Below are 8,592 nucleotides of genomic sequence, written 5' to 3'. Positions count from 1 at the left end.
AACTCCCAGAGCTTGCTCAAACTCCATCGAGTCCATCGAGTTGCTGATGCCATCCCACCATCTCATCCTATGTCCTCCCCTTCTCCTCCTGCCTTCAGTCTTTCCCAGCATCAAGGTCTTTTCTAATGAGTCAGTTTTTCTCATCAGGTGGTCAAAGTGTCAGAGCCTCAGTAAATGAGGAAGGAAGGAGATAATCATTGTGGATTATCTCTCAGAGATACAGATATCTGTGCATACACGGCAGGCAGGCAGGAAGAAAGGAAGGAAGCAGATAATCCTTTGTTGTTGTTGTCAGTCACTCAGTCTGACTCTTTGCAACCCCGTGGACTGCAGCATGCCAGGTTTCCCTGTCCTTCACTATACCAGAAAAACTGATTTTTTTCAAACAAAAGATTAAAAAAAAAAGAATTTATTGTCTTGGAAGACTAGAACAAGTCTCTTTGGTGAACAATAGGCCAACCAACAACAAGATGGCGAAGTAGGGCGTACACTCATCTTCTCCTGCGAGAACTCCAAAATTGCAACTCGCTGCTGAACAACCATCAACAGGAGAATGTTGGATCCCACCAAAACAAGGTACGCCATGTCCAAAGGCGAAGGAGAAGCCCCAACAAGACTGTAGGAGGGGAAAAATAGAGTTTAGAATCAAACCCCATACCCGCCAGAGACGCTCATCAGAGGGCTATGTGTTCATGATCATCAGTAGTTAACATCTTCCATTCGGGGGGTTTTGGCATCTGTAAAACAACTCAGGGAGTGTGCATCAGAAACCGTTACCTCCATACTTCAGAGAGGAGCTACAGCACAGGATCTGGGACGGGGGTCTGTCCTGGGAAGGCCCCACAGGCTCCTGCTCAGTTACACCGGGTGTCTGGGCTCAGCAGCTGGGGAAGGTGGGGCTGCCTCCTGGGCGTGGGCAGCAGCAGGATCGCAGTCCTCCAAGGGTCTGTTAGCCCCCAGGGTGAGATGGGGAGGCAGTGGATGGACAGGTGCATCTGGCCTGGAGAGGGCTCCGGGCTGGAAATGTCACTGGAATCCTCAATGGGAGGAAAAGGAAAGGCCAGGAGGGGGCAGGTGGGTCACAGCCAACCCCATGCAGATGATAGTGGTCCTGCTGGAAGCAACTCAGAGCTGGAAGGACTGGCGCTCAGGAGCACAGCTTCATTCTCTTGTTCCTTTGTGAAACACAGTGTCAGAGTTTGAGACACCCTCAGGAGACTTCTGAGCCCAGTGCTGCTGTGGCTGCATCACAGGGGCTCAGGCCCTGCCCACGTCCCCACTGGGGATGAAGCCCATCAGGGCACTGGGGTCTGCAGACTTCAGGGAACCCCACCCTCAGGGCTGGTCTCCCTTCTTCCAACCAGCTGCTGGTCAGAGGCCCACCTTCTCCCATCCTGATTCCACTCCCAGAGCCTGAGGAGTATTCCAGTGTATAGATGGACCACTCATGTTCCTTTTGCTGGCCATTTTGGTGGGCCTTATGTCTTGGCTCTTGTAAACAGTGCTTCCCTGAAAACAGGGGTGCACGTGTCATTTCGAATCGTGATGTCCTCCAGATACAAGCCCAGAAGTGGGGCTGCAGGATCCCATGGCTCCTCTGTTTCCTTTTCTCAGGAACCTCCGTGCTGCTTCCCCTGGTGGCTGAACCCTTGTGCATCCCCTTCAGAGTGCAGGACGATTCCATTTCCCCAACGTCCTCTGCACCATTTATTCTTTGGAAATCTTTGTGGTGATGGCCATCCTGAGCGGTGGGAGGGAATTCCTCAGTGTAGATTTGATTTGCATTGATTTAATAGTGAGTGGGTCTTCCCTGGTGTGGCTCAGCAGTAAAGAATCCGACTGCAATACAGAAGATGCTAGAGATGTAGATCTGATCCCTGAGTCAGGAAGATCCCCTGAAGGAGGAAGTGGCAACCCACTCCAGTATTCTTTCCTGGAAAATTCCATGGACAGAGGAGACTGGCAGGCTACACTCCAAGGGATTGTGAAGAGTCTGACATGACTGTGCAACTGAGCACAGTAACGAGTGTGGGGGGGTGTCTTTCCAGGTGCTTGACTCATGTATAGCTAGACATATTGAAGGAGGAAACAGAACAGGCTCCATCTTGAAAGCAGGACTCCATCTTGGGCTGGACTGTGGACTTTGAGCTATATGCCCAGTATCTATGGAAACGACATACCAACTGGAAAACCAGACCCCGGGAAGGAAGAGCCCCAGGGCTCTCCATCGCCTAAAAGAATACCCTAGTTATCTGTGGGCCTTAGAAAGCATCACTATGAACAAAGCTAGTGGAGGTGATGGAATTCCAGTTGAGCTATTTCAAATCCTAAAAGATGCTGTGAAAGTGCTGCACTCAATATGCCAGCAAATTTGGAAAACTGAGCAGTGGCCACAGGACTGGAAAAGGTCAGTTTTCATTCCAATCCCAAAGAAAGGCAATGCCAAAGAATGCTCAAACTACCACACAATTGTACTCATCTCACACACTAGTAAAGTCATGCTCAAAATTCTCCAAGCCAGGCTTCAGCAATACATGAACCGTGAACTTCCAGATGTTCAAGCTGGTTTTAGAAAAGGCAGAGGAACCAGAGATCAAATTGCCAACATCCGCTGAATCATGGTAAAAGCAAGAGAGTTCCAGAAAAACATCTATTTCTGCTTTATTGACTATGCCAAAGCCTTTGACTGTGTGGATCACAACAAACTGTGGAAAATTCTGAAAGAGATGGGAATACCAGACCACCTGACCTGCCTCTTGAGAAACCTATATGCCGGTCAGGAAGCAACAAGTTAGAACTGGACATGGAACAACAGACTGGTTCCAAATAGGAAAAGGAGTTCGTCAAGGCTGTATATTGTCACCCTGCTTATTTAACTTATATGCAGAGTACATCATGAGAAACGCTGGGCTGGATGAAGCACAAGCTGGAATCAAGATTGCTGGGAGAAATATCAATAACCTCAGATATGCAGATAACACCACCCTTATGGCAGAAAGTGAAGAGGAACTAAAAAGCCTCTGGATGAAAGTGAAAGAGGAGAGTGAAAAAGTTGGCTTAAAAGCTCAACATTCAGAAAATGAAGATCATGGCATCTGGTCCCATCACTTCATGGGAAATAGATGGGGAAACAGTGGAAACAGTGTCAGACTTTATTTTTGGGGGGCTCCAAAATCACTGTAGATGGTGATTGCAGCCATGAAATTAAAAGATGCTTACTCCTGGGAAGGAAAGTTATGACCAACCCAGATAGCATATTAAAAAGCAGAGACATTACTTTGCCAACAAAGATCCGTCTAGTCAAGGCTATGGTTTTTCCAGTGGTCATGTATGGATGTGAGAGTTGGACTGTGAAGAAAGCTGAGCGCCAAAGAATTGATGCTTCTGAACTGTGGTGTTGGAGAAGACTCTTGAGAGTCCCTTGGACTGCAAGGAGATCCAACCAGTCCATCTTGGCCACCGCCCCGACCTCGGACGTGGGGTAGCTCTTCTCGGCCGCTCCTGGCTAGATGTGATGCTGCTGCTGCTGCTGCTAAGTCGCTTCAGTTGTGTCCGACTCTTTGCTACCCCATAGACGGCAGCCCACCAGGCTCCCCCGTCCCTGGGATTCTCCAGGCAAGAACACTGGAGTGGGTTGCCATTGCCTTCTCCAATGCAGGAAAGTGAAAAGTGAAAGTGAAGTCGCTGAGTCTTGTCCGACTCTTAGCAACCCCATGGACTGCGGCCCACCAGGCTCCTCCATCCATGGGATTTTTCAGGCAAGAGTACTGGAGTGGGTGCCATTGCCTTCTCCCGCTAGATGTGATAGTCATCTGCAATTGCAGCCCTCCAGTGTGAGCCGGTGAGCCCTCAGGAACTCAGCAAGGAGAAGAATATCTGCTCTCTAGCAGCCATCAGACTGCAGACACTCTAAGGTGAGCCCTGAGGAAAGGAAGCTCAGGATGTGAAAACAGGATGCTGGCCCATACAGGGGAGGTGCATATGAAAGGAACGATTTCAGTGAGCCAGGACTGGGGCATCTTCCCATACACAGAAGAGCACTGAATTCCTTGACTCAGGATATCTGGTTTTGATATTCAGACTACCTGCCCTGTGTTACAAAGCTCTGTGTAATCCCATGGACAGAGGAGCCTGGGATTCTCCAGGCAAGAACACTGGAGTGGGTTGCCTCGTTTGATATTCAGACTACCTGCCCTGCGTTACAAAGCTCTGTGTAATCCCATGGACAGAGGAGCCTGGCGGGCTACAGTCCACGGGGTTGAAGAGAGTCGGACATGACTGAAGTGACTTCGCACGCACACACACTGTCTCCATAGTGGCTGTTCCGAATTGTCATTCCAGCGTAGATGGAGGAGGGTTCTCATTTCTCCACACCCTCTCCAGCCTTGGTTCTTTGTAGAGTGTTTGACAGTGGCCATTCTGACCAGTCGTGTTGATACCTCATTGTAGTTTTGATTTGGATTTCTTTAATATTTAGCAAGGTTGACAGCATTTCCTGTGTGTGTTTTTTAAGGGTATGAGTGAAACATCTAGCAATTGACTTTTGAATGTCTGCCCTGTGTTTTGATGAACACTCCTAGAACAGTCCTTGAAGGCAGGAGGTGTTTAACTCACAACCCCACGGGCCTTCTGAATATTAAGTGCCTATCAGCACAGCTTTCCACTTTGTTGTTATGGAAAGCGGCCACAAGGTGGCAGCATTTCTTCATGCACCTTTCTTTCTTTTTTCTTTTTCTTTCTGTGCAATTTCATTTTGATCTTACACTGGAATACAGTTGATTTCCAAAGTTGTGTTTGTATAAGGTGCACAAGAACTTAATGAAGTCATGTATAAATGCATACCTATTCTTTTTCAGGTTCTTTTTCCCATATACAGAAGATCCTAAAAAGTACTGAGAAGAGAATAAAAATGCAAGAGGTGGTGGAGGTGTTGGAAACCAATGCAAAATCCAAGAAATGTAATCCTGTAGAAGCAGGGCTCTACAAATTTAAAATGCGGAAACTGGATTCTGGAGTTCTTTATAGTGGGTGCATTTTTCCTAAGAAACCAGCCAGAGAAGCCACCGGCCATGCTTTTGATTTTGTCTTTGATTTTGAAACGGAGAAAAGAATCAATCAGCAAAAAGCAAAGAGGGTATTGGAAGATAAACACTTTAAATTTATGCGAAGCCTTGCCCTTATTGCATCTTGTTAGGTGTTGTGGATGTTCCCCGTTAGAAAGAAATTCCAGTCACTGTCCCCAGGTCACCTGCCTTTGTTCGGAAGATAACCCCCAACCCACCCAAGAAGATGAGGATGAGTTGCTCAACGATTGCCCCATGACAGTACCTGTTAAGCCCAAACTCCCGGTGAGGAGAACTGTGGAAATATGTCCTTTCTCTTTTGATTCAAAAAAGTCACTTACAGAAAGAGAAGAAAATCAAACAGTTGCAGAAAGGGGACGTGCTCAAGTTCTAGGCACTTCCTTTGCCTCATTTTACCACCATTAACCTGCAGGAGAAGATGAAGAACACAACTCAAGTGGAGCCTTCTGCTTGGAGCCTGGCAGAAGAGGTGCCTGAAGGCACAGACTTGGGTTCTGTACATGCCCTGAAGACAAAGAAGGCTCCTCCAGGTGTGATGGAAAGAGCAGCTTTGGTTCCCGGATGGTGTCTACAGCCGAGTCTAGTGGTGGGATTTACTGGAGAACTTGGGTGGTACCCACATAGCAAGGCTGCTCATTTAACAGTAATTTGTGTTGCTTCCACCCTCCTCCTCTTTTTTATACGTAAGTCAGAATATATAGTTGATTTAGTTTGTAGTTTATTCACTTAAAATGTCATTTTTACTGCTTTTATCCTTCACTTTTTTTATTTTTAAACATGGAACGCTTCACAAATTTGCATGCCACCCTTGCTCATGGCCACTCTAATCTTCTCTGCATCGTTCCAATTTTAGTATATGTGCTGCCGAAGCGAGCACTAACCTTCACTTTTTATATTTAAATTAAAAAATAAGACACTTGATTTAGTTTATAGTTTATATCTGATTCTTTCCTCTACTCTGTGCAAAATGAATTTGGAGTTAAGGAGCCCTTTGCGCTGGGCGGGGAGCCTCGTTAACCGCCTGCCGAGGCAGAGCCGTGACTGCGTGTCCCTCAGCGAGGCTGTCTGCCGGCCTTGGGTGGAGCTGCTGTCCAGGCTCCTCCTGCCCTTGTTGGTGCTGACGAGGAGGGAGCACTGAGCAGGGCTTGGTCTAAGTCCTCCTGAGACCTGGGCTGGAATCAAGGTTTGTCTTCCAAAGATTATCAAAGGCAGTTCCGTACTCCTTTCCACAGAGATTCTTGGCATTTACATCTCACCAGCACCCTGAGTGTTCACGAGGAGACAGGATTTCTCGGGCCCTACTCCTGTTCTAGAATAACCAGAGCCATAGCGTTACTCCCAGTACGTGGCTTCTTCTGGCACATGCCAGAAACCTGTGTCTTATTAATCCGTGGTTTTTTTTTTTAATTTTTTTTAAACTTAATGTTTACTTCTTTGGGAGGACAGCTGGCTCACTATGTTGTGTTTGTAGGTGTGAAGATTCTTCACCAGTGATCCCCATACACATACTGATTCATCTTTGTTTTTTCACACACACGTTATTATAGCGTGTAGTACCTAAAGTACCTAAAGTACTTTAGTAGGACCTAAAGTAGGTCCGTTTGAGTCTATATTCTATATGCATTTGTGAGTATAAATTAATCCCAACCTCCTAATTTATCCCTTCCATCCACAACTCTCCTTCTGTAACCATGTGTGTTTCCTAAGACTGTGTGTATATTTCGCTTTTATAAAATAGCTCGTTGATATCAGTTTCTCCTTCTGAAGTACTTCATTCACTATGATTATTCTAGATTAATCTTTGATTGTTCTAGATTTTCCCTGTAAATGGCATTATCATTTTTTCATGGCTGAATCATATTCCATTCTGTGCATATATGACTTCTTTACTCATTCATCTGTCCATGTACATTTTGGTTACTTCCATGTCTCAGCTGTTGTAAATGCTGCTGCAGTGCATGCTTGTGTGCATTCTTGTTGCTCAGTCGCTACTTCTATCTTGCAAAACTGAGACAGTCCCCAGGAGACACTCAGTCCCCATTCCCCTCCCTCAGCCACTGGCACCTACAATCCTGCTTTCTGTGTCTATGGAGCTGACTGCTCTGGGACCCTATATGAGTGGACTCAAACATTTGTTCTTCCGTGTCTGGCTTATGTAACTGAGCATAATGCCTTCAGACTTCATCCACGCTGTAGGCTGTGTCAGAACTGCCTTCCTTTCAGGCTGGACAACATTCATTGTGTGGATGGACTGTGGTCTGCTTGTCTGTTCTTCTGCCAAGGGACACGTGAAATATCTACATTCATCTCTCATGTTTTTTCATATTTGTGGAATAGCTTCTGAAAGTCCCATGATCCAAAAGTCATTCACCATTACCTACTTTGTAAACTTTTTTATTTTGAAATCCATCAAAGCTCAGAAGAAGGGAAGAATGTATGTGAGCTTCGCCTGTATTTAGGAACAAATGCTTTAGGATATTCATTTTATTGCCCCTGTGTGTGCTATGGGTGTGTGTGTGTGTGACTGTTTGCTGACGTGCTGTTCGGGTGCATGGTGTATGTAGGTGTGCAGCGCGTATGTGTGTGGGAGGGTGGAGGGGCTGGTGGTGGGTCGAGGGCTGGGGGCTTGGGGCCCGAGGTGGGCAGACGGGTGTAAGTGGGAGCTCCCCGTGGTTCTCTGCTCTGGTGGCGTCTATGTCCCACCTCTTCCCGCATTCCCGCTCGGATAAAGCGTGGTGCCTGTGGGCGAGCGTCAGCCCTGGCACGAAGTCATCTGAGCCGGAGCCTAGGAGGTGTTGGCCCCTCTCCCCACCACCCTGTGGAGAAGCAGGACCTGAGCGCGCTCCACCCCCTAACTGACCATCAGGATGGACAGACCCGCTGTTTCCGCTGGACCCTGCAGGACTGTCCTTCCTGGGTGTCTGGGGCAGCGCCTCCTGCTGGAGGCCTGGGACACTGCAGCTGGGCCACTTCCGATCTGTCCCCGCGGCACCCCAGGCTGCGCTAGAGGCTCCTGGTTCTCCCCGGCCCTGACTGCCACGTGGCGCAGAACCCGCTCACAGCTTTGTTCTGCCCCTTGAGATGTTTAGTGATTAAGCTTTTGTTCCGTTTCCTGACGTGGGTGAAGTGTGGAGCCCAGGGATGATCTCTTCTTCAAGAAAGGTACATCCTAGTTCCCACGTGCAGGTGAGCCCCTGTCCAGCGATGAGAGACCCCGGGGGTGTGACCGTGCCTCCTGGGGGCGCAGCCCTAAGCTACTTTGAACCTGACCAAGTTCTGTCTACGTGGTAGATTCAGACCTCTCCAAGTGCTGTCTACACTGATTGTGTTTAGATGAGGGGTCGTTGAGACTCCACAGGTAGGCTACCTGGTTGTGGCTGTTCAGTCGCTCAGTCGAGTCCAACTCTTTGTGACCCCTGGACTGCAGCATGCCAGGCTTCCCTGTCCTCCACTATCTCCTGGTGCTTGCTCAAACTCATGCCCATTGAGTCGGTGAAGCCATCCAACC

The 8,592-nt window shown here is 47.9% G+C and overlaps 1 non-coding gene across 1 annotated transcript; it reads right to left on the bottom strand.

The window, feature by feature from the left end:
- Positions 1-5,855: 5,855 nt before the first annotated feature.
- On the bottom strand, positions 5,856-5,961 carry LOC138989598 (U6 spliceosomal RNA). The gene has a single exon (XR_011465858.1). It is a non-coding gene; the product is annotated as a U6 spliceosomal RNA (small nuclear RNA).
- Positions 5,962-8,592: the final 2,631 nt, after the last annotated feature.

Source organism: Bos mutus, chromosome 10 (assembly GCF_027580195.1).
Source record: "Bos mutus isolate GX-2022 chromosome 10, NWIPB_WYAK_1.1, whole genome shotgun sequence".
Taxonomy (NCBI): Eukaryota; Metazoa; Chordata; class Mammalia; order Artiodactyla; family Bovidae; genus Bos; species Bos mutus.
This window is presented reverse-complemented; position numbering and strand designations above follow the sequence as displayed.